The 26,421-nt window shown below is 35.8% G+C and overlaps 1 protein-coding gene across 26 annotated transcripts in view; it reads left to right on the forward strand.

The window, feature by feature from the left end:
* The first annotated feature begins 21,962 nt into the window (after positions 1–21,962).
* The window catches only part of LOC105225059 (gamma-aminobutyric acid receptor subunit beta), a 105,692-nt gene continuing 101,233 nt past the window's right edge, over positions 21,963–26,421 (forward strand). For 25 of the 26 annotated variants that reach the window (XM_049458748.1, XM_049458771.1, XM_049458780.1 and 22 more), the window contains exon 1: positions 22,047–22,253. The gene's annotated coding sequence lies outside the window, so the exon portion shown is untranslated. The other variant, XM_049458756.1, reaches the window with a different exon arrangement.

The raw sequence follows: 26,421 nt of genomic DNA on the forward strand, positions 1-26,421 counted from the left end.
TTACACTTTAGAAGGGACAAGTGTTACCAATTTAGGCTTAATTATTTAGTAAAGCGATTAAGAATTTAAATTTGCATACATTTTTGTTTAAATAAAATATGAATAAAATATTATATCATATATAGGGTGATTTTTTAAGAGCTTGATAACTTTTTTTTAAAAAAAAACGCATAAAATTTCATAAATTCATCGGTTCTTTATTTGAAACGTTAGATTGGTTCATGACATTTACTTTTTGAAGATAATTTCATTTAAATGTTGACCGCGGCTGCGTCTTAGGTGGTCCATTCGGAAAGTCCAATTTTGGGCAACTTTTTCGAGCATTTCGGCCGGAATAGCCCGAATTTCTTCGGAAATGTTGTCTTCCAAAGCTGGAATAGTTGCTGGCTTATTTCTGTAGACTTTAGACTTGACGTAGCCCCACAAAAAATAGTCTAAAGGCGTTAAATCGCATGATCTTGGTGGCCAACTTACGGGTCCATTTCTTGAGATGAATTGTTGTCCGAAGTTTTCCCTCAAAATGGCCATAGAATCGCGAGCTGTGTGGCATGTAGCGCCATCTTGTTGAAACCACATGTCAACCAAGTTCAGTTCTTCCATTTTTGGCAACAAAAAGTTTGTTAGCATCGAACGATAGCGATCGCCATTCACCGTAACGTTGCGTCCAACAGCATCTATGAAAAAATACGGTCCAATGATTCCACCAGCGTACAAACCACTCCAAACAGTGCATTTTTCGGGATGCATGGGCAGTTCTTGAACGGCTTCTGGTTGCTCTTCACCCCAAATGCGGCAATTTTGCTTATTTACGTAGCCATTCAACCAGAAATGAGCCTCATCGCTGAACAAAATTTGTCGATAAACACATTTCGAACCGAACACTGATTTTGGTAATAAAATTCAATGATTTGCAAGCGTTGCTCGTTAGTAAGTCTATTCATGTTGAAATGTCAAAGCATACTGAGCATCTTTCTCTTTGACACCATGTCTGAAATCCCACGTGATCTGTCAAATACTAATGCATGAAAATCTAATAATAACCTCAAAAAAATCACCCGTTATAAATATTTATGATGCTGAAATTTCGTACATTTCAACTTTTAAATTTTTCCAAGTTTTATAGGTTTTTGAGTTCGCTTAGGCGTATACGCAACATTTTCATTCCTTCGGGTTGCTTGCTGAGCCGCTGAAACAAGACAATCGTATCACCTACACCATACCATCCATTACACCCCAATTTCAGACAAACCTTTTAGATGTTAAGAAAGGGCTTTATAGGCGCCAAAACAATGGCAAAAATTCATGAATAAAGGTTCGAACTGTTGCCGCGTCCACCGTATTCTCCAGATCTGGTTCCAGTGACCGCTTTCTGTTCTCAGTTTTCAAAACAATGCTGGGAAGAAATTTTCGTCCAATGAAAGGTGATCGCCGAAACCGAGGCCTATTTGGAAGCAAAGAACAAATCGTACTGCAAAAAGTAAGGAAAGGCCAAATTCGGGTGCAACCGAAAATTTTATACTAGTGCTACTTGTAAGAATCAAAGCAGGGAAATTCTTTAAGTTATGAAACGCCAACCAGAGAATAGGAAACCAAGCAATTTTATATATACGTATATTATACTCGTATATAACTCATACACAATGGCCGACATATTCGACATTTAGAAAAAGAAAAATCATTATACATACATACATACATATGAGATTTCAACCAGACTTTTGCCAACACCACATTCTATCAACATGGCTCACACTAAAATTTAAAATTTTCGTCCAATTTTAACCATTTTAAGCACATAGATACATTGTTATCAGTAAAATATTGTACGTCCTCTCATTTTCATAGAGATAACTCACATGCTGGACGACATATGTATGTGGGAAATGGTAAGTTCACTTGGAAGTGCGAAAATCGTTGTTTTCAGAAGGTGTAATACCCATTTTTGACACACTGACATATCAATTTCAAGAAAGGATTGTCCCTGAATTTTGCATTGACCGATAGTTACCGTAGTCAACTGGAGTCCAAATATTGGTACCTACAGCTTTGAATAGTTTTCGTTGGATGTGGTTAATTTTTAGTCATTAGGTGGCATGCTCTAAAAGAATTATTCTTAAAACGTTGTATCCCGTTATATTAATTGCTCTTTGATTTGTACACTCGAAAGAGAAAGAATCAGATGAAACTTAAATTCTGTCAAATAGGAAGTAGGCGTAGTTGCACTCCAAGTTCGCCCATTTTCGCTCTGTTGGATGGAAGCGGTCAGGCGGGTCCTGATATATGTGACTTCAACAAAAGGGGCGGTGTCACGACTACTGCCCAGTTTTAACCTTGGATTATTTTTTTGTAGCTTTAATAGTTTAGAATATATTTACACTTAACAAAATAGAGCGAAGGCCTATGACCACTTTTCAAATTTTTTTGTCCAGAGCTGTCTCTTCTACTGTGATCCCTTGTGCCAAATAACAGTTTTATATCTTAATAGCGTTTTGTGGCCGTTGCCTGATTAAGCACATCTCCTCCTTATTTTTTTGCCAAGGGACATGCGTAGCTTGAACGAACGGACGGTCGGATTACAGACAGACAGTCTACGGATTTCAACTCGTCTTGTCATCCTGATCATTTATACATACATAATCACATATATATCTCGCTTAGGTTTAGGTGACGTCAGACTTTAGCAAAGTTGCTACGAGGGCTGCTATATATATTTTTGGCCTAATAATGAAAATGGCATATTTATCAACGAAAATGTGTTTTTTTTTGTTGCATTTGGCTCGTCTTGCAAGATCCACAAGGTCGATTGCTGTTTTGTTTCGGGCTCATACGCATAGATCCTTGATTCGTCACCTGTGACGATCTTATAAACGTCTTTTGAAGCATCGCGATCGTATTTTTTTCAGCATTTCTTTACACCAATCCACCAGAGCCTTTTTTTGAGCAATTGTCAAATTGTGCGGGATCTAACGAGAACAAACCTTTTTTACGGCCAGGTGTTCATGCAATATCGAATGTATGCTGGTGGGAGAAATGCATAGGCATGCCTCTATCTGAAGGTATGTTACATGACGGTCTTGCATTATCAGTTTACGTACGGCATCGATGTTTTCTGGCACAACGGCTGTTTTTGGACGACCTTCACGGAATTCGTCTTTGAGCGAGCGTCGGCCACGATTGAATTCGTTGTAACAGTTTTTCACAGTGCTATAGGAAGGTGCTTCATAGCCATACAAAGATTTTAGTTCATCGATGCACTCTTGTCGTGATAATCCACGTCGAAAGATATGAAAAATGATCGCAGGAAAATGTTCACGAGATAATTCCATTTTTTGGCTGAGATGAATTGCACCTGGCAACACTTAGTGTTGCCTAGTCCAGAAATATATAGCCTATGTAGAGTATAAAATGGTAGCCTAAAGTTGGATGGTCGCTATGATCAGTATATTACTCTTCAAGTATGTTAAATAAAAATAGATTTTTTCCAAAAAAAAAATTTATTTACTTTAGTAAATTTCAATTTACCTTTAAGTTGTAAACGCTTACCGTGTTTTCTGCTTCGTTGGTAAATTCTTGATCAGATGAGTTATGTTATTTTCACTTTCTATTAATGTAAAAGTGATCAACTTTTGCTTACCATATATTTATTATATACATACATACATATTTTTTTGGTTGAACTAACCGTCTTATATACTCTCATTTTATTTTACTGCGATATAAAGTTTAGTTGAAATAATTGCTATACATTTGGCGTTGAGTAGCAGTGAAATTAATTTAACTTAAAGTAAATACTGAACAACAAAACAAAAAATACACGAAGCAAAGGAGAATGCTAAAAATGTATAAAATTGCATTTAAAAGGTAAATTATGAGCGCTTAAAAATTGGCAAAGCGTAAAATGTTTTTACTCGAGCTTTCGGAAGTTACAGCGCTTACCAAATCTACTTTGAGCCTGCAGGTCCATTGGGTATACCGAGCGCTTGACAGACACACTCACAACAACAAAAAAGAAAAAGTCAGCCAGAGCTGAGCAGCAATAAAACATAAACTGAAATGGGGAAATTGGCAACAATAACAATGCAAAACACGTAATGTAATGTACTTTGGCGTGTACGAAAGCGTAGAAAAAAACTTTTTATCTTTTTAGGTCAAATTTGGCTAAAATTTGTGTTCATGGCGCGTCGACCGACTCTTTTGTGATGCTGTCCTTTTCTATTATAACATTATACTACCTATACTTGTGCTGAAGCTGTGCATCGCTATGTACAAGTGAACACATAAATACATATATATGTACAAAATTGTATTATATATAACTTTACAACTCTGCTTGGTAGTTAAAATAGTTGCTGCTATTTTTGTATTTGTAAGAGTCTCTTTTTATTGCGCTCCTAGTTCACAATGACCACTTAATTTGTCCTTCGCTACCGCACATCTACAGAAAGACCCACAAAACACACACATACTTACATAAGCTGTGTGTGCAACGCTAAATACTGTCGGAAAATTGCACACTTTTGCAAGAGAAAATTATTCAGTTGTGAATCAGCGAGGCGTTGCTGTGAAGACATTGGTGGCAGCTGCCAGCGAACAATACTATACTTTTTGGCGTCTGTATGTATGTGTTATGGTATGTAGCAAGTAGTTTGGTTGAGTTTATATTGTGCGATGCCAACAAAAAGTAATTAATAAACTTTGTTTGCATAATTGAACCGCAGCTTTTTGAGCGCCTCGCGGTTCATTTTGGTTCCATTCGCAAGCGGGTAGCGAAAACAGAGAAGTGAATTTGTGGAGGTGCTCCCTATTAACACTGGGAGTACACAAATAAAAAGTGAACTCAATTTTCAACGAAATGATGCACCGTTTGTAAATTTTAAATAATTGAAGTGAGGGGTTCATATATAGATAAGACAAAGCAATGGATATACCTATTTGGGACTTAACAACAAAAATGGCAACCAACTGAATACTTTTTATAAAATTTTGAAGGGAACGTTATAAATTGAAAATCTTTTAAAAATACTTGTCGATCGGCGAAGCGTTTTGTTATTACCATAAATTTATTACGGCGGTTAATATCAATCAACTTCACTCAGTTCGCTTAAGGTGTGTCTATTGAGATAATTAATCTCAGTCAGTTAAAGAGAAGGAAGTGAAAAGATGATTCCACTTTGCCTTCCTCTATACGTCTTTTAAAGAAGAGCGTCCGACAGGATATTTAACCGCACGGTGTGAATACCTATTGGATAGTGTCGAGTAAGAACACATTTAACTGTGGTGAGATTGACTTCTCTAAGACCCAGTACTTCGGATGTTCTCTTACTCTCTTACGGTTCACACTGCGCTAGAAGGCTCTCGCAGTCCCATAAGGACCAGTGCTTGCAAAGCTAATTGGAGGTTCAAAAGTCCAACGCTAGAACGCAATCAGATATCGGGAATCGACTCGACTCCATACGCATTATATTAAGCAAAGGGTGCGCCACTTACCCAGTTTATCGGCTTTGCAGTTTCTAGTAATTCCGCTGTGACGAGATACCCATCGGAGTCTAAAATGAAAGAAGACAGGAGCTATTCCTAATGTAGTCATGCACAGAGAGCGAGCTGAAAACCTATATAGCCGTTTGTCGGAGAGAATGCAAATCTTTATCAAGAAAGCTGAACTTAATAGCAGTAGATGTACTGCTACCTTGATGGTAGCCACCTCCGCTTGAAAAACGCTGCATTGATCTCTTAGTCTGAAATTAAAGTTAAAGGAGAGCTCCCATCAGACAACTCCACAACCTACTCTCTTCCTTAACTTCAATCAATTCATAAAAAAGCTGGTGTGTGAGCTGAGAAAGAACATTCAAGAGAAAGTTCTGCGTTCCAGTGATCTAAATTGGAAGGAATACAATCAAAGCAGTGTAGAACTTCAGTCTCCCTGCCGGGGGTCCGCGTATACCCAGTTTCCCTAAATCTTATAACAGCCTTCGCCTTCGTCTCTCTATGCTCCAATTTAAAAGATTCTGAAATTATTAGAATCATAAAAGAACTTAATCCAAAAAGGCGCCAGTACATGATAGTATTACCCCAAAAATGCTAATTGAGTTACCAAATGTTGCTATGTTTGCCCTTCAATGTAATTCTGAGTTTCGGATACTGTACAAATCCATGGAAAAAGTCGCAGATTATCTTGAAAGACTTAACACAGCCGTTTTCATACAGACTAATCAGTCTTCTACCCTGCCTTTCAATAATGTGTGAAAAAGTGTTATACGTACTATCAAAAATGTCTCCTTTCCTCCATGCAAATAATATAATACCAACGAACCAATTCGGGTTTCGTGAAAAACATAGCACGAGAGAGCAAGTAAAAAGAATTACTAACGTAGCAAGAAAAGCATTTCAGGCAGAGAGTACTGTGCAGCTATATTCCTAGACGTGGCTCAGGCGTTCGATAAGGTGTGGCATGAAGGCATTTTATATAAGATTAAAAACATACAAACTTTTAAATTGTATAAAACATTCGAGTTTTACTTAAAAATTATACAATTTATTGTTGAAGTAGGAGACTTCATAGCAGGTGAACGACAAATAAGGGCTGATGTACCACAGGACAGTGTTTCTGGGCCTAACTCTATATAGCATAAACAAAAAGCAGGTCAAATAAATAAAAAAATATTGCAAAAGAAAACTTAGAAGATGTTGGGTAGTTAGGATCGAATAAGTTTGGCATTTTGTAATCCACTGAGTTTCTGAACACGGCTAATTTGTTACAACTTGGGATCACAATGGGTCTAAGGTGGACTATCCTAAATTCGTTCGTTCAAACAACCAACCAACGAATGTTGAATGCATATGGGACTTTATTTGCAATCAAGTTTCGCAATTTTTGCTATGCATTTTGCATTGTTAGAATTAATAAAGTAAGTTTTGTCGATCTCAGTATTATGTTTTCTAAGCTCCAGCTCCCCCAATTTTATTCGATGAGTTAGTTAATCGTAGTTAAGGTTTGCGGACGGATGTATAGAAAATATATATATAATAGCCGTTCTGTTGAAGAATAAAAGTTATGTGAAATTTAATAATCTGGTAACCATTTTGAAAATTTTTCAGAAAACTGAATTTTTGGTAAGCTTTTCGAAACAGAGTTTAACTCATAATTATTACTATGTATTATAGTGGAAGAAAATAATATAATTAACAATTCTTTTAGAGAGAACTCTGTAAGCGGAATGTACTTCTGTCATCTTTGTTGCAAAAAAAAACAACAAAACATACAATAAAATTGGACTTACAACCATAAAAGTTACAACAACACAGTTCGCAGAATTTCAAAATATATTTGAATTCAAAACCATATTTCTGCAGAACTCACAATAAAGTAATGTTTGCTTTAGCTAAGTGAATGCGTGCCAAAGTCAGTCAGCAGTGAATGAATGACGATTATTCCGTTAGTTTCGAGGAAGCCACCACAAACCAGACGGCGCCAGCGTAAGACAACTTGATTGCTGTGATCATTTTGCGTGTTAGTCTTAATTTTTTTATTAAAGTATTGTAACAAAGTTATAGTTACATTTCATTCAAATAGCAACTAGTGAAAAATGTAAGTTAGCAAGCAATATTTTTTTAAAGTAAACTTTGTTTTAAAAATTAAAGATTATAATATTTGATATTTGCTTAAAAGGTCATGAAACGCTGTTCTTTTGAGAGACCTCATGTGGGCTTTTGCCGTGTTTTTTACCGCAATGATTTCAGATACCTTCCGTGACAATGGGACGCATCTGAGATTTAAGCAAGCATATATTATCAATGTAATCTTCGATGTAGTGCTTTTTGCGTTAGTTTTTTAGTGCAGTAGCTGTCACCAAGTCGAAGCCGGGTGATTTTATCGGTTTAAATAAAATTATAATAATATTTTTTACTTCTTTATTTGTTGCTGGTTGGATTTCACTTACGTATTTCGATCCATTAAGCTGCGGTAAAATGCCATGGAACACCAAAGAACAAAACTTTTAGTTAGTTTCTCTGAACGGAGTTTAGAAGAAGTAAGACTTTCACTTTTTCTTCTTCGCTTCTGGTCCAGGATCTCTTTGGCTTTCTGAGGGGTGTATTCGACAATATTGGTTTCCATATATTTCTTACAGCTTTCCAAAAGGAATAAACTGTATTTTGTTTGGCGCTAGTTTTCTCTTTTTTTTATGAGATCCGAAATGCCTGGTGGATAAAGTGGAAAGTTTTTTTTGAAAAGGACTACTTTCCAAGCCGTTTCTTCAGTAGTTTTCGTAAACTTCATCTGCTAAAATATCTTGAGTTGTTATACGTATTTTTTTTTAAATAAGTAGTTTTGTCGAGAATAACTTTGAAATACTCCCAAACCGTATGTTAGAAAGATAAGGCGGTATGACGCTTCCTTTTTGATGGTCATTTAGGATAAGATATACTGGCGAGTGGTCCAAACTTAACTTCAATCCATTTTCAATAGTAATGAAGGTCTTGGTATTTATCGAGTGATAAAAAAGTCGATCACGTCAATATGAATTCGCTTCCAGTGGCCATAGCTACTTTAAAGAGTTCTCTCCCCTTTGGTGTCGTAACTCTGAGACTTGCGACTGTTTAGCGTCAAAATCACCACCCATGATGAATTTTCCATGGTGTTTTAGAATAAGTCTTGTGTACAAGTCCTTTTTGATATTGTGGTTAGGCGGGCTATATATTACAGTAATATTAGCTTTTCAGAAAGTAGAATCAATTGGTATGGTTGTGGTTAAAAATTCTGGGACATTATATTAATTTCTTCGCAGTGGGGAATATTATCTCTGACAATTATGGCACTGCCCTTCCTCGCCTTGTGTTGGGTGGTTCGAGCAATACGTCTTGTAGTATTTGAAGCTAACGAAAGTCTCATTTGTATAATGGGTTTCGGATATATATCAAATATTAATTTTTCAATATAGTGTAATGTCTCAAATTCTTTTCTATGTTTGATCAAGCCATTTGCATACCAGGTCATAAGTGCTGCCACGTGCAATCTGACATTTCCATTGGAAAGTTTGACATTTTTTAGCATAACATCACTCAGAATGTTTTGTCATTTAATCGTGAATTGTTTTATTTACAGGGAATTAAAAAATTCATCTCGGCCAAAAAATGGAATTAACTCGTGACCATTTTTCGTGCGATCATTTTTCACAACTGTCGACGTGGATATCACGACAAGAGTGAATCGATGAACTAAATCTTTGTATGGCTGTGAAGCACCATCCTATAGCACTGTGAAAAACTGGTACAACGAATTCAATCGTGGCTCGCTCAAAGACGAATTCCGTGAAGGTCGTCCAAAACAGCCGTTGTGCCAGAAAACAATCGATGCCGTACGTGAACTGATATTTGCAAGACCGTCATGTAACATACCTTCAGATAGAAGCAAGCCTATGCATTTCTCTCACCAGCATACATTCGATATTGCATGAACACCTGGCCGTAAAAAGGTTTGTGCTCGTGGGCTCCTGCACAATTTGACAATCGCTCAAAAAAAACGCTCGTGTGGATGGGTGTAAAGAAATGCTGAAAAAAATACGATCGCGGTGCTTCAAGAGACGTTTATAAGATCGTCACAAGTGACGAATCATGGATCTATGCGCATGAGCCCGAAAACAAAACAGCAATCGACCGTGTGGGTCTTCCAAGACGAGCCAATCCAACGAAAAAAAAAAACATTTTCGTTGATAAATATGCCTATTTTCATTATTAGGCCAGAAATATATATAGCAGCCCTCGTTATTTAAAATATGAGTCATAAGGTCTTTTACCATTACGCTTATTTCACGCGTTTGCTTGTCCTCGTACGAGTACCACGAAATTTGCGATTCGATTAATTTCCTTGTGAGTATTCTACAGTCTGAACTATCTGCGTTTATCAGGGAACGCATCAAGGGTTGATTAAAAATTTCTGATATAATTGGCCGAGTGAGCGTGGATATTGCTGCTTTAAACTATTCTAAATTTTAACCCCGGGAAACCTCCTCACTGCCTTCTCCAAATATTTTTCATTTGAATTTAAGGGGTGTTTCAATTATACAAAACTAAGAATTATATCACTGCTCTATTTTATAAAAAGTTCTATACAAACTGCGATATAACTCCATATTTATATAACTTCTCTTCTGAAATATTGAAGTGATCATACTTAAAAAACTCCTAATTCTACAAAAACAGCGAAAAATCGTAAAGTTGTAAGTTGAAAATCAAGTTGCACAGTCACGAGCTCTTTCCATACTTATTCTTATTTTGCTGCCAAAAGTGGCTGACGATGTGTTCCGCATCCGAAATGACACAGTAAAGTTTGGTTAAACAAAACGCCCACACTTAGCAAGTCTATGCACGCACACACTTAACTCTGCATATTTGTATGAATTTGTGTGCGATTAATATAATATGTAAAGCAGAAGCGTAATATTACTCTGCGTCTGGGTGTGCTTGCCACTACTTGGTCCACAACGGCCAATGTTGCTGCAGTTTCAATACAAAAGTATGTGTGTGGGTCTCAAATACGTGCTCATATATATATATTATTCATACATATGCACATACACACACACATTTATGTATGTCAAATGGTGTAATATGAATTTGCTGTCGTGATGTTTTCTTATCTGTTCGCTTCTTCATCGCATTACCCGCCTTGCTGTCTGGGTTTCTCTGCCACGCGCGTTCTGAGTAACAACAATAACATGGAAAATTAAAAAAGGAAATATCACACTGAATATTTACAACAACATGCAAAATAGCACTAGTGAATGTCCAACACCACAGTGTCGCATCGTGCCACTGGGATCGATTGTGAGATCCATGCGACCAAGGCAGTGTTTTTGGCCAGAAACAGCCAAGTTGTACTCTGTGTAGTTAATATATTTGTGTATTAGTAGTGGCACGTCCTTCGTAAATGTTTAATATGAAACAAAGGTTAGGTTCAACGAAGCGCCACAAAACCAATCTTTGTTACCGAGTTGATGTGGGTGTTCGCTTTCTGCTCTGATGGAGACGCCTTTCATAATAAATGCTGCAAAAAGAGCTTGGTTACAACGGCGGTGAAACCCACGTCCATTACTATCGACTCGGATATTAGAACACTGATTATTATAAGCTGCATCTGCGAACCTGTTTGTGTTCAACTGATTTGTATATTGAAAGCTACTGTTAATTTTAAGTTGGCGAAGTTGTCTCCTTAACGAGTAATTATATTAGGTAACGTGGGTTGGGTGTCATTACAAACTATTTTTATTTTTTGCCAGATATATTATCTCATATGATTTCCTCTAAAAATACACCCAACGTATATGCCCTACATTCCAATTATAAGCGAGTGGGCCAAGGTTCTCCTAAACATCTAGCATAAGGAAGAATATTTAACTCAGAATACTATCGGTGCAGCTGTATGCGTAACTTCTTTAACGTAATAAGTACTTTGTTAGACGATGGTGGTAAAATCAGGCATATTCAAAGAAGGTGAAAAGGTGATTGTAAAGCTGATGAGCTGGTAAGGAAAGGGACTCTCCTAGTTTGTTGTACTGTGGACAGCTGGGCCTCGCAGGAGCTTTTGGCTGCGCTGGAATCGATCGTAGGTAATCCATTGTACTCTTCGTCTTCAGTAAGGCTAGTTTCTCCCTAGTTGTGGGAGCTCTAAAAGGCCGTTGCCCTTTCGGCGTCCATGCTATAAGGTTGAGAATTTTAGTGGATACCAGCTGTAGAAGCTGTATGAAAGAACACGAGGCGAAAAAATTTCAACACTCCTTCCTTCGTTTTTGTTTGTACAGCATTTGTGAGATCAAAACAAAAATACTTGGAAGTACACACTTTCAGATATTCTATCGAGCGGATGGAAATAGAAATTAAAAGTCTGAGTAAATTTGTTTCAGCCATAAGACGCTTTTCTGATCTATAGGATCAAATATAAGGGTTTTGTTTTTTTGTGGCTTCCCAAGCGATTTTCTCCTCACCCTAAAGTGTGATTGTTCCCTACGTTTCGGCCTTATAGATATCCGCGTTGTCGACGTTACAACAATTGAAAATCCTTTTCGCACCTTCGTAGAGGATTTTTTCAAAAATAGTGTTGAGGAATCTTGACAATCGAGTGTAATACTTTCTGCTACCATAATTTCTGCATAGGTGGGCGTGGAAGCCAAACACACAAAAACAAGAAAAACAAATTACAAACACAAACAAATCGAATATTTTCTGCAATAAAAGGTATGTGTCCTTTAGCTTTTTCGTTTTTCGGTTTTCCTTCTCCCCCTTTTGATGTTGACTACATTTAAGGATGTTCTTATGCCGTTAGTTTCTTGTGAATTTTTTATGCTTCACTTGCAAAATTTAAAAGTTGCTTTTGTCGTTTTTGGCAAGTGAACTCGGCGTGAATGTGACATTGCTTGGCGTTGCCATTTTTTCAACTTATCGCCGGCGCTGTGTGATTCGCGTTTATGGAATTTGAAATGAGCACATGCAGGTTTAATGAATTAGGACGACACCAAATTTAATATGAATGCACCACGGAAAACAATAACAACAATAAACAACACCTTTGGTCACCGAACAGTTGGGTGATTGCTTGGATCTTTTGTGAAGAACGAATTTGAAAATTTAAACGGTAAGTGTAAAGGAATGAGGTGGGATGTATAACGTATTAAAAAATGCTTTCTCAGCCACTGACGGTGACAAAAATCAAAGGTTCACTATTGCTGCAGTGATTTGTTATTCCGGCCTTCTTAGTGGGGGAAACCTAACAATTATTGAAAAAACCGGGAAAAATATAAACTTTGGTTGCGACGAAACTATAATATTCTTCACAGATATATTCTAAGTAAGAATTTCATTTTCAGTCTGCTTGTATGTCAGTTATATGGTAAGGTGGTTCGATATGAACAGGACGTGAGGGTAGGCCCAGTCTAGACTAATTGCAATCAACCTGGAAAATCATTATAAATTAAAAAATATATGGTTGTATGGTTGATGAAAATATTTCATAAATTCTCGACAACGAAGAAAATGTGCCCACCTAATTTCTTCAAAAGGCTATACCAGTGTAACCCATGAAAAATTAGGCGATTTTCGTGAATTTTTTTTTAAAAGGAAGTACGCGATCGAATGTTCCGAAGTTATTTTAAAAAAATAAGGTATATTTTCAGCTATCTTTTCAGATATTTTTTTATTTTAAATATTGAAAAACAATACACAACAATGCAACCAAACATTTTATACTCTCAAAGCCTGCGAAATATCTTATAATGTAAAACCTTAACTCGAGAATCGGAAACCAAGCAATTTTTTATATACAATCACCATATATAAATTATACACTGACCTACATATATATTCGGAATAAGATTTATTAGAAAAACGAAAATCATTATACATAGTCAGTTGTGAACAGTACCGTTATTTGGAGAGTGGGCGATTTCATCAATTTTTACAATATCGGTAGGAACTTTTGTAGTATTTGTGCTGGGCGAATTTGATTGTTGTAGCATTAGTGGCTTACGAGATATGCACGTTAAACATATTAGGGGTCGAGGACACGCCCACTTTTCCACAATTTTTTATCCACAGCTGCCCCTTGGCACAAAGGATAGCCAAATAACAGTTTTATATCTTAATTATGTGCTTTGACCCTTTATATTTAGATTTTCGATTAATGGCGATTGGTGGGCGTGGCAGTGGTCCGACTACCCGAAATACGAATTCGATTTTTTTTGTACTAAGAAACCTGCATTGGTGTGCACCAAGATATCTCAATTTATACTCAAGTTATAGCTTACACGGACGGACAGACAGACAATCGACCGGATTTCAACTTTTCTTGTCATTATTATTATTTATATTATTATTATTTACAACCCTATATCTATCTCGTTTAGGTTAAGGTGATACTTTGATTATTGATTCTTCTTGAGTTCTACCGTTATCTTGTCGCAACCTACGTATTTGCCTAATTTTGCTGATTTATGGCTATTCAGCAAACTACAACCACCGCTGGCGAGGATAACCTCTTTCGTAGTGAAAACAACTACTAAATATTTTGCAGACTTCGAGAAAACGTATTTTCCAGACGGGTTAAAAATTGAAATAATTGCTGGGTCAAATATACTGAGCTAAATACTAAACTATATCTCTCTGATAATACTCTGTAGCAATTGGTTGCAAGAGTATAATAACGGAGTTATGTGCAGTCTTCGGAGGTGCCAATATAAAGTTCTGCTACTGCTGACACGATTCCAGCTACAATTTTTGAAAAATATCAAAATTTAACGAAATGGCGTAGTTCTGAAAATTTTTTAGGTTAAAAATGGTAGTCTTTTTAATGCCAAATTGACAATTTTCAATCAGTCAAAAAGATCGTAGGTCATTGTATGGTAAGTGTATTTAAGAATACTTAGTTTCAATTTAATGTCGATCGGTCAATTTCTCGTTTAGTTATGATGTCAGCAATTTTAAAAAATGCCGTTTTGAGAAAAACGCGTTTAAAGTTTTAACCTTCTGCGAAATACCTGCGAGCTGCGTCGCTTTTTAGAACGCTGCCATTCCAAAACTATTCAAGATAAGACTTGCCGATTTTAGAGAATATGTTTAAAAATATAAACTGTCGAAAAAGCAAAAAAAAATCCATTTTTTGAAAGTGACACACTGGTATAGCTTCTTGAAGGAAACTAACCCGAATTCTTCAACCTTGCAGTGGATTGTACAGGGATAAATTTATTGATTTATTATTCGACAGATTGCGACCGTAAATATATTTCATGAATAGAAATATCGATTTTTTTAATTACCTGCCTCTCTTATTAAAAATATTAAATTTTCATACATCAGTCCATAGAGCATTAGTATCAGTCTGCAAATAACCTGAAAAAGTTTCCGCAATGAATCTAAAAAATCTAATTAAATATGAAAGTTTTTCTGTATCGAATATAATGATTTGGTATAATAGAGACCTGTAACAGTGTTCGCAATCTTTGAAGCAGATTCCTTGGGCTTGAAATCTTTCAGCAGAGACATCTCCCAGTGGATCTTTCATAATCACCTACGATCATGAACGACGCAGAATTTCTTTCATATTGCACTTAAATAATGCCAAGTACTGCTAAGAAGGGATTGTTAAAAGATGAGTAAACACAGCACCATCGCGCCTACAGCTTTCCCTTTCCTATTATTTAATCTAATATTTGACTAACTCACACCGCCTACTGGCTCAGCTATTTTTATAGCCTGAACAGAATATATTAAGTATCATACAGATCGAGTCAAACTGTACTGTAAAGAATATTTTATATTTGAAAATGGATTTAGTAATCGATATCCAAAAATGTAAAATGATCTGATCGGTAAGTCAAAAAGTGCTAAGCTTATTTAACAAACTATTTTTGTATTTGCTCTATAGACAAGTGTAGATAATTTTTGCAAATAAAAAAATCATAGTAAGGTTAAAGTTATCGGAAACGAGAGATAAAAAAGTAAGTAATATAAGAAAAATAGTTTGCGAGTGATCTAAAGTCGGGGAAGGCGTGGTTGATTTTTTAGGGTTCAGAATGGTTTATCTGGATTTCCGGAAACACTACCAGTCCTAAAGAAAAAGTTATATCGTAATGTTTTAGATCTATAACTTTTGTTTGCATACCTTTTCGATTAACCCCAAAATTTTTGTGAAAAAATCACTTAGCCCAATTTTTGGTTTTTTTTATTTTTATCTTGTACAAAATGTTTTTCTTTCATGAAATTTGGTATAACTTTAATGCAAAAAGGTTAGTTGCGTTATTGGTAGGCCACACCTACAGCCAAAATGTGTAGTAAAGTAATAAATGCACTACTTCTCCTGACAAGAAAGTGCATTACCTTGGATTTAAGTACATTTACTGATTTTTATTACCTACATTTAATTTAATCTCATTTCTCGGCAAAAAAATATATCCTAAAATATAAGTACTATTTGTGATGTTGCAGATTAGTAGCACTTAACTAATTAGTTTTAATTTGATAAAATCTCAAGTGTCTGAGCAATTGCCAACGGCATCCACACTAGTCTACAAGTCTATGTACAAAGGATTTGCTTGTACAGATTTTTGTAACAGGGGAAGAGTTAATTCCACATTGTGGTCTAAAAACTCAACTTTTACGTTATTTCAGAAGTTTGCAGAAGAACGAAAACCAATATAAAATAGAAACTATTCATATTGAAAAAAATTCTGAAATTTAGTTATTGATTATATTCTATAGCAGAAGCTTTGTTCATAAACATATGTAATATACCTAATCAATAAAAAACTAAATTAAATGTTGAACGTTGCGTTTTGCATTTCATTTGACGACATTCTTCATACATGCAGATATTTTTATGGTATCCTTTATTTCCCAAATTGATTTTTTTTTGCAACCATCCCTTGAATTTTCAGTTTTTTTCCCAAAGAAAAGGTTTCAACGTAAACCGCCTCTTTATTTTCAATTTAAGCCGTGCCTAAATCATTTTATATTATTTTCCTTTTTTGTCAACAAAATTTTAAGGGATTTTTTTTCTTTTGCAATAGATTTTTTTCACCAAAACCAACAAATCTACAACATTGAAAAATTTATTTTCTAAAAGGAAACTTCCCTCTCTATTTTCCTAAAAACATTATTTTATTAGTTATACTCAAGTACTATTATGCGTCAAATATACATATCGTATGCACTTAGTACACCATGTCGTATGAGCAACTGTAAATCACTTACATGAAGGCTAAGTTTCTTATAATATAACCGTGTATAACTTTTAGAATAATTTTTTATGGCAAAATCATTGCGACCTTTTCCGATATTTTCGAACTTTTGGTTCACTTTTTATCTTTATATTGACCGCATCTTTCTGTCAACTAATATTTACAAGTTCCTTCCAAAGTAAACAGGACTTTTTGAACATAGCGCCTCTTGGTGGCGACATCTATATGTCGATTGGGGGGTTACATTCTCGTATTTTTATCGATTGTCCAGTGAGAATTTCATGATTTGGAAGTGAAGTTATTGCGTTTTAAGTGTAAGTATGTTTGTGTTTTCGGTGGGAAAATGAGCTTCCAACAAAGAACCAAAATTAAATTTTGTTTTGAAATTAGTAAAACATTTACCGAAACTTTTCAATTGATGAAACAAGTTTATGGCGATGATTGCCTATCCCGTAGCATAGTACACGAGTGGTCACCGGAAATGTCATCGAAACTGTGAGTGAATTCATCAAAAATCAGCCTAAATCAGCATTGAAATTCATGGAAATGGAATTGAACATCTCAAAAACATCGATTTATCGCATTTTGACCGAACATTTGGGCTTACGAAAGATGTCAAACAATACTGAATAGAAACAACATAACAGCTACAAATGACTCACGCCTTATCAATTAAAAAGGGCTATTGAAAAAAGTAACACTCTTTATTTTTATAACAATAAGTCTAATTACTTGTATTTAATAATTTTGGATATATATTATATATATAATAGCATATATCATGTGGCTTTGAGACAGTTAAACGCGCGACTTAAGTAAGCATGCTTGGTTTCTAACAAAAACTGTGACAGTTCAGCTACTTAAAGAATGTATAAACGAATTAATTTAATTGAAAACGCAATCCAGTAAATTTATTTGGAATTCACAGCTTTGTGGCTACAATTCACAGTGGAGGACATTGTGTTTGTGCAAACGTGTGCATGAGCATTTCGCTGTCGTTGCACATTTATGCTTCAATGGCGAATTTAATTGCTGCGGAAAGCAGTTGGCAAGAACATGGTAATCCTGCCACTTTGCAGGTCACCAATGTAGTATATATGTATGTATATGTGCTATATATATTTGTTAAGAGTACATGGACACATATGAATGTATAACTGCATATCGGTATGTCCGTGGATGTAAAGTTGAAAATGCATAAAAGCGCAAATGTCCATTTGTTGCTGTGGTTGAAGCTCTTTTATGGGCATTTTTGTTGTTTTTTATTCGTGTCGCTAACGGTTTCTCAGCCTTACATTACATACACACATCTTATTCAAACGGCATATAATCGTACATATACATGCATACATTTATATATATTAGGGTGTCCCTTATTTCTATGTTGAGTAGTTTTTTAAAAAGGTCCTTGAAGTTTAAATGTTTACACTAAAGTTATACATTAAATGATTTGAGTATTCATACAAGTGATTTACTCATTCTGGGTTCCTTGGTTGCTCATGCGACATGGTATACTATAAGAATACAATACATTTGATGTATAACTCTGACCGCGTATAATTTTTAAAGGAATTTTTATATGAAAAAAAATCAATAAAATCTTTTTGTGGAGCGAAAAATTTTGCATAAGAAAATATATAAAAATTCCATATAAAATTGATCGAGAAATTGAAATGATTCAGATCCAGTTTAAATTGAAAACAAATGACTTTTTTAGGTAGTATTCTTATTTTTAGGACAAAAACTGAAACATCAGAGATTGTTTGCCAAGGAACAATGAACTTGGCAAATAACGGACACCCTAATATACTATATGTATATACAGCTCTAGTATTAGCGCCATTGTCGTTGCCTTTGCTGTTGCCACACTTCCTACCATTCGTTTCTTTTCATTATTTGCCTTTGTTGCTATTGTTGTAAAGTGAACAATTTTTGCTGATTTATGTTAAGTGTAAGAGTTTGAGTGGAGGAAAATGGTTCCCACATGTGTACGCAGTGCACACAATGAAACCACCGTTAGTTAGTTGGTCAGTCGGGCGTGCAGTGAGTTGGTAGGTCAAACAGATGGCTCTGCACTTAGCTCAAACAAACCGAACTGACCTAACGACCGGCTGACCGAGCGTCCACACAAACCAAACAGCCGATTGGGAGCGCGACAATTGGTCCACACAAGGCAGCTTCATCGTCGCTTCTGTTATGCCTCGTCTTCTCTCAGCTCTACCGCCAACAGCCGCTATGGCAGTTGCCATCGTTTGTCGCTGTCATCGGCAGTGTGGCTGCTTTTAATATCCTTTTTCTTCGACTCCTTCGTTTGGCTAGCCACTCTTGATTATTATCAACCCTACGCTCGCATAATGGCGCGTATAGTGTTTCACATCGTCACGAAATATAAATACACTCGTATAAGCTCTGTATATAACGAAGCACACATTTCTTTGGGATCTAGTGTCGTGCACTTAGTTTTCAGTTGGCTGGTAAGCGAGCGGTTCCTTCAGTGCATATAGCAAGTTGTTATGGCCGCTCTCTTTACGTAGACCTGCGCTAACAACAAATAAGTAGCGTGTCCGTAGTTTAGTTTAGATAAGATCTGGAGTACTTGGTGAGTGCGATAGATACTATACAACTGAACATGAAAGTGCATTTATGGAGAAAAAAGTCCTTGCTATCATATGTTTTCAAAATTCAAATTGCTGTTTTTTTGTAGAACAAAGTAACACCAAAAAGAATATAGCGTCAATACAAAAATTATTGGTAATCATATCGACACCAGTTAATTAAAAGATTTATTGAAAAAAGAAAAGTAGAATTTCAATTCGAACATTCGTTCCTTAACGTTTGTCTTGTTTTTGAATAGCATTAATTCAAATGCTTTTTATACCCTAAACAGAGTATATTAAGTTTGTCACGAAGTTTGTTACACCCATGAGGAAGCGTCGAAGACCCTATAAAGTATACATATAAAGGAATGGTATATTGAGCTGAGTCGATAACAGGTCAATTAAAAAATACGGGCTGACACATAGACTATATTAGAATTAAATATATACGATTTTTAATAAGCCGTGATCTTCAAAATGCGAGTGTATAAGTTTTACGCCTGTTTGATCATTAGTTTGTGAATTACATCATTTTGAGTGAAACAACTTTTGTTATTGTGAAAAAAGGATAAAAAGTAGTTTCGTGAGTTAATAATGATGATTTTGGTCTAAAAAAAAAGTACTGTTGCAGGTAAGGTTTGGCTTCGTGAATTGAACCCTTACATGATATATTTTACGAATATATGGGTATGTAGAAAGTGGGCGTCGCGAGAACTTTCTTTTGAACAAAAACAAACATGATGATTTCGCGCAGTGTTTGGCACAGTATTCAAACGTTATATATGGCTCCATCATTTCTCTTCGAAGTCCAATCAAGAGTTATCTGAGTAACTGCGTGGAAAACGCAACAGTCGGCTGACAAGATTATGGCGTCTGTATTTTGGTATGTGCATGGAATAATTTTTTTGGCTACCTTGAAAAGAGAAGTATCATTCAAACGCCGAAAACGCTTGAAAAAAAATAAAGTACTACAGCTAAACAATGCAATGTGTCATAAGCCATTGAAAACTATGGAAAAAATATATGAATTGGACTTCGAATTGATTTTGCGTTAACCGTGTTCTCTAGCTCTGACCCCAATGGCGATTTTCTGTTCTTAGATCTCAAAACAAGTTCATTGAACAGAAATCTGGTCGAATGAAGAGGTGAATGCTGAAGCTGAGACCTATTTTCAAACAAAAGATAAATCGTGCTACAAAAAGGGTATCGAAAAGTTGGAGAGTTGCTATACTTAATCAGTGTACTATGATTAAGTATATAGTATCAGTCTTGAAGGGATATTCTGAGCAATTTTTGGTCGTCAGTCAATTTGTTCGGAACAAACCGTGCACACACCTTTCGTAAGCTCAAATGTTCGGTCAAAATTCGATAAATCGATGTTTTGAAGATGCTTAATTCCATTTCCATGAATTTCATTGATGAAATATAGTTTTAATGGAATTTCCAGTGATCACGGATATTGCTTTGTCCGCATGTTAATCGTCATTTATGTCCTCACGACCACATTGGAAACGTTGAAACCACTCGTGCTTTCTGCTACGGGATAGGCAATCATTGCCATACATTTTTTTCATCAATTGAAACATTTCGGTAAAAGTTTTACTAATTTTAAAACAAAATTTCATGTTGGCTCTTTGTTCGAAGCTCATTTTCGCAGCGAAAACACAAACATACTGGCACTTAAATGCTATAACTTCACTTCCAATAAATGAGATATCACGAAATTCTCACTGGACAATCAATAAAGATAGCAGATAACGCACAAGTCCTGGCGCCACCAGGGACGCTAGATTCAATAAGTTTACTTTGGAATTTACCTTGTGTATCTAAGAATATTCCTTGAAAATTCAATTTGATCGCTCCAGCCGGAGAAATTCGAGTCATTTAGTCGATATCTAGGCGGAAAATCTATTTTTTTATAATTTCTATGATTCCCTAACGAAATTCAAAAGGGGAATATTTCATTGTCTTTTTAAATATAACAAATGTTCTGAAATAAGGAATGGCATTTAAAAATTTTTCCTCTCTATCTTACGATTGTAGGGCGTCTACCTGCAGATATTTGTTGCGTTCAAAGCATATTCCAGCAAAAATTTGGTTGAAAGTAAAGAGTAAGAAAGGAAACTGTTTCCGAAGCATGCTGAAAATCGATGCGGTATTTAAATTAGATTGTAAAATTATGTGCTTGCTAGAAAACTCATCTGTGTAAATCCAAAATTTGAGCAATGAGACCGGAACACTCTAACAAATGAGAGAAACATAAGTTCAGAAAGGTTTAATATAAACGTGATTTATAAAGCGTTTAAGCGGTAAAAAAGGTTTGAACTCAGTTTGAATTGAAAAATTTGAAATGGTTGGCAATTCGGTTGTTATCTCAACAATCCAGCTGGTATTTCATATGCCGAACAAAAGTCCAGGAGATAAAATCGCTGACACCAATACAAATAAAGAGTTGTGTAGGCAAGCGAGAGAGCACGCTTTTTACAGTAAGGAGACTTACACACATACACACTTAACCAACACATAACCGAGTACATTGCCGTATGCATTTGAAATTTTGGCTCCTCTTTACTGCCTATTTGAAAGCGCTCTTTGTTGCTATTGTTGTAACGTAGTATATTGTGAGCCGACCAGCATACGACTAGGCACACGAATATGCTCGCCAACCATCGTTATTGCTGCTACGGCAGCAGCTGGACGCACCCTGAATTTTCTTCGTGATGTAAGTTCTGGGGCAGTCGGTCTTTGCATATTCGCTTGTATTACACACTAACGGCTGGTCGTGCGCTCGAATCAAGTGAAGAAAAAAGTTTCATGGAAAACTTTAGATTTTACTATGAAAATTGATTTTACAATGCAAAAATATGGAAAATTCTAATTGCAATCAAAGCAACAATATACAAATTAGTTAAATTTTCTACTACGGCAATAAAAAGTAAAGAAAATTGTGTTAAACTACCCGTTTATATAGCTACATGCCTACATATATGGGCTGTGCAAAATCATTGATTTGAAATTTAGTTTAAAAGTGTACTTATGGTGAAAAACTGTCAAAAATTTATGATAAAATTGGTGTTATTTTGTGGAAAAATTGATTTGTGAGGAAAATTAAAAAAAAAAATTTAATACAAGTGACCATTCAATATATATTTTGTGATTCAAAAGAAATTTAATAACTGCCGTATCGAACAAAAATGTATGCAAATCCCATATATTAACCCACTATCGGATCCTTGGCAGCTTTTGAGAAAAAAGTTAATACATATGTGTTAATGCAAAATTGAAAAAAAAATACAATTGGTGCTATTTATGGAAATTGGGCGTGTCTTATGCAGGATTAAAATTAAAAATAAGCATTTAAAAATATTTTTTACAAGAATTTGTTTTAAAAATAGCACTTTAGCGAACTTACTTATACCTGTGTGTGTGTATATACCACTAAAAATCTATGTATGTGTTCGTATCCAACGGCACACATACTCGTCTATTTTTGCATACGAATTTGTGTACTCCTTGTTGCCTACTCGGCCAGTCGAGCCAGATTTTTGTTGTTGATTTGATTGAAAGCGCATAACAAAGCTTCGATACTATCTTCATATGTATATATTTATGCATATACATACATACTTTTAGGCACCCAAATGCGTGTATGGATGTGTATAAGTGATAAAGGACAAATTCGACCATATACCGTTATAAAATGTGAATACGCTGCAGTGCATTGTCGATCGCTTAGGCAAAGCGTTCCAGATTGAGGCTACATGCACACTTATACACATACCTATACATATGTGTTCATGTATGCAGTACACGTATGTGTGTGTGTAGACATCTACCAAATCACAAAGGCAGCGCACACCTTTGCCAGACAACCATTTTGCACACACAGCCAGTCTGCTGCATACGTATCTACAAGCTGTTCGTTTGGCACAAAAAAGCGCGTTACACTCAACGGGAGCACAAGCAAATCATAGCTCTCCAAATTCACACTCAGCAGGCACTCATTCGGGTCACAGCAGTTGCTTTTGCACTGTCTCCTGCACATTTAGCAAGTGTTTATTTTCTTGCTTATCGCCTTCTCGCCATTCTTTTGTGGTTGTTGTTGTAGTTTTCGGTTGGGTTTTGTTTGCAGATTTATTGTTTTTTGTGTTTTTGTCTACATCGGCGACGACGTTAAATGCTTTCAGATGTTCATTCAGGTTTATAGACACACATACGGGCGCGCACTAATACCAGTGCCCAAAAAAGGGAAACGTTCGTTAAACTTGTAGGCCGCACTTTGTACACTACTGTGCGTGCGTATGTGTGCATTCAAGTATTTGTATTGCTTTGGTTTTCCGTATATGTATCAAGGAGCGCTTGCTCTTTCACTTGTACGTGTCAGCAAGCAATCGGCTGCCCTAGCTGACGGCCTCTTTGCATTCGGTAGACACAATTTTGCTCCGGCGTGCAATCAAACTCTCAATTGTTTGGAAGCCAGTCAAAGTGAGAAGTAAAGGACGAATTTCTCGTTTATTGCCCGCTTTATTTTCAACTGCATTGTTTCATTCTTACTCAACTTGATTTACCAGGAAAGTTTTGTGGTATGCTTTGTAGTGCACAAACCAAGTTCTGTCAGCAATTGAGCTCAGAAGTTGTCAAATTCCTGGCATTAATTTGGCAGAAATTTTTGAGTCATTTGGGAGTTTAAAAAAATTCTAATTACATTTTCAATTTTCTTCAAAACCTCAATTTTTTATATATTTTTGATATAAGAACCAGCGTTCGAAAAGAGTTGTAATAAAAACAACTTTTAAGTTAGTTTGTGTTTAAAATTGGATAACTGATTTTGCTTTTTTCATCTTGGTTATATGTAATGGGGTTTTACTTTTATAAATTATCAAGACCCTAATTTTTGGAAATTCGGTTCTCCGTCCTAATTATATAGATCAAGCTTAATATAATGCACCGTGTCAGAAGTCAGTGGAAACGGTGGCAAAAATATATGAATGGCTTTGAATTGTTTCCACGTATATGGTATATTCCAAATCTGCTCCCAGCGACTACTTCCTCTTCTCAAATCTCAAAATCTATGCTCATTGTGAAAAAATTTTGGACAAGGGAAGAGCGGAGCGCTGAAACTGAGACTTATCAAAACAAATTCGACAAGAGGGCTGAGGCCGACTGACTTAAACAACTGCTGTAAACACAAATGGAGATCGCGCTAATTTTTGGCATCATAATTAAGGACAGTTGCAACAACCTAGAAAAAAAAAAATACCTGTCTTCTGGACAGGGTGTACTACAAGATGCATTCCAAAGTAAACAGGACTTAAAAAAAAACAGAATAAATGGTTTTTTTGGCAAAATCAATTTATTTTATTCAACATAGTCTCCATCTGCTTCAATATAGCTTTTCGTACAGTCCAAAAGCATGTCGAATGAGTATTTTAACTCGTTGGACGGTATGGCCGCCAGTGCCGCCGGTGCAAGCCTTTTCAATGGCCTCTACGTCTGCATAACGCTTTTCTTTCATGGGCAAATTCATTTTTCCGAAAAGCAAGAAGTCGCACGGTGCCATATGAGGTGAATACGGGGAGTGGTTAATGGTTAAAATGTAATTTTTGGTCAAATAATCGTCCTTCGAATGTTTCTCAGCAATTCTTGGTCGTGAGTTAATTTGTGCGAAAGAAACCGTGCACACACGTTTCGTAAGCCCAATTGTCAAAATGCGATAAATCTATTTTCCGGTTATCACAGATTTTGATTGGCCTACGGAGTGTTGATCGTCATTTATGTCCTCACGACCACTTTGGAAACGTTGAAACCACTCGTACACTGTGCTACGGGATAGGCAATCATCTCCATAAACATATTTCATCAATGGAAACATTTCGGTAAAAGCTTTACCAACTTTAAAACAAAATTTCGTGTTGATTCTTTGTTCGAAGCTCATTTTCGCACCGATAAAACAAACATACTGACACTTAAAACGCAATAACTTCACTTCTAATCAATGAAATGCCATGAAATTTTTAGTAGTCGATAAAGATGGAAAATTCTAATGCGCCAGTCAAAATATAGATGTCGTCAGCAGGGGGCGCTAGATTCAAAAAGTTTACTTTGGAACGCACCTTGTATATAGAGTTATGTAAATACGGCGGACTGAATTCCGAGTGACTATTCTATCGGGTTTTGTAAGTGATGACTTGTGTCTAAAATGAAATCTATTTCGCCCAGATACTTGATACACGTTTTTAAAATTATTACGGCCTTAAATGAAGCTACATCATTATGACATCGCAGTATATGAAAACGTTGTTTTCCCGTCCCTAAATAAGAATAATGCATATGCCTCATAAGCAACTAAGGCTTTCTGTGTCTCCTCCTACAGTGTGAAATCGCTTTACCTACCCCCCATATAACTATGTCGAAAACTACTAAAAGTACCATAACTCACTACATAAATACGTGAGAAGCATTAAATTTCATATTTAAGATCGTTCGTAAAGGCTTGATTGGAGCGGTTCTAAACCTTGGTCAATGGACGTAGCACCATCTACCTTGAGGTGAAAAGTGATCTACTAATTTCAATCAAATTGGTGCCTAACATCACTTTAGTATTCGTTTGTTATGTTGCGAAAATTGGTGATATCGGAAAACTGTCCATATTATATAGATATTGGTATCGCATATGGAAGTTTCATCTGATACTTTCGCTTTACAATAAGCTACCTTACGGATCACTGAGGTAGTTGGAATAAATTTGTACGCAAATAGAGGCTCGAAGGTATGCCGTCTCGCGTCTTAAAATGATCGGAATTGCGCGATAACTTGTCAATCTCTTTCACACTAAATATATTAATTTAAGTACTTCGGACCTAGATTTTTCCAAAATTATAGTACAGTCTTTGTGATAGATTTTTCCAATTCATCCACAATGTTTCTCGATAGTTATGTGTTTATATTTAAAAATGGGTAATACTTACCCGAGTCACCTCATAACAAGAAAACAATTTTTAAAACTGCTGTTTGGCCTTATACGGAAATTGTATACCTTATATGTAAGATATATTATAAAAATTAAGCAAACTTATAAGTAATAGTATATATTATAGTTTATT

This window comes from Bactrocera dorsalis, chromosome 5, assembly GCF_023373825.1.
Source record: "Bactrocera dorsalis isolate Fly_Bdor chromosome 5, ASM2337382v1, whole genome shotgun sequence".
Lineage (NCBI taxonomy): Eukaryota > Metazoa > Arthropoda > Insecta > Diptera > Tephritidae > Bactrocera > Bactrocera dorsalis.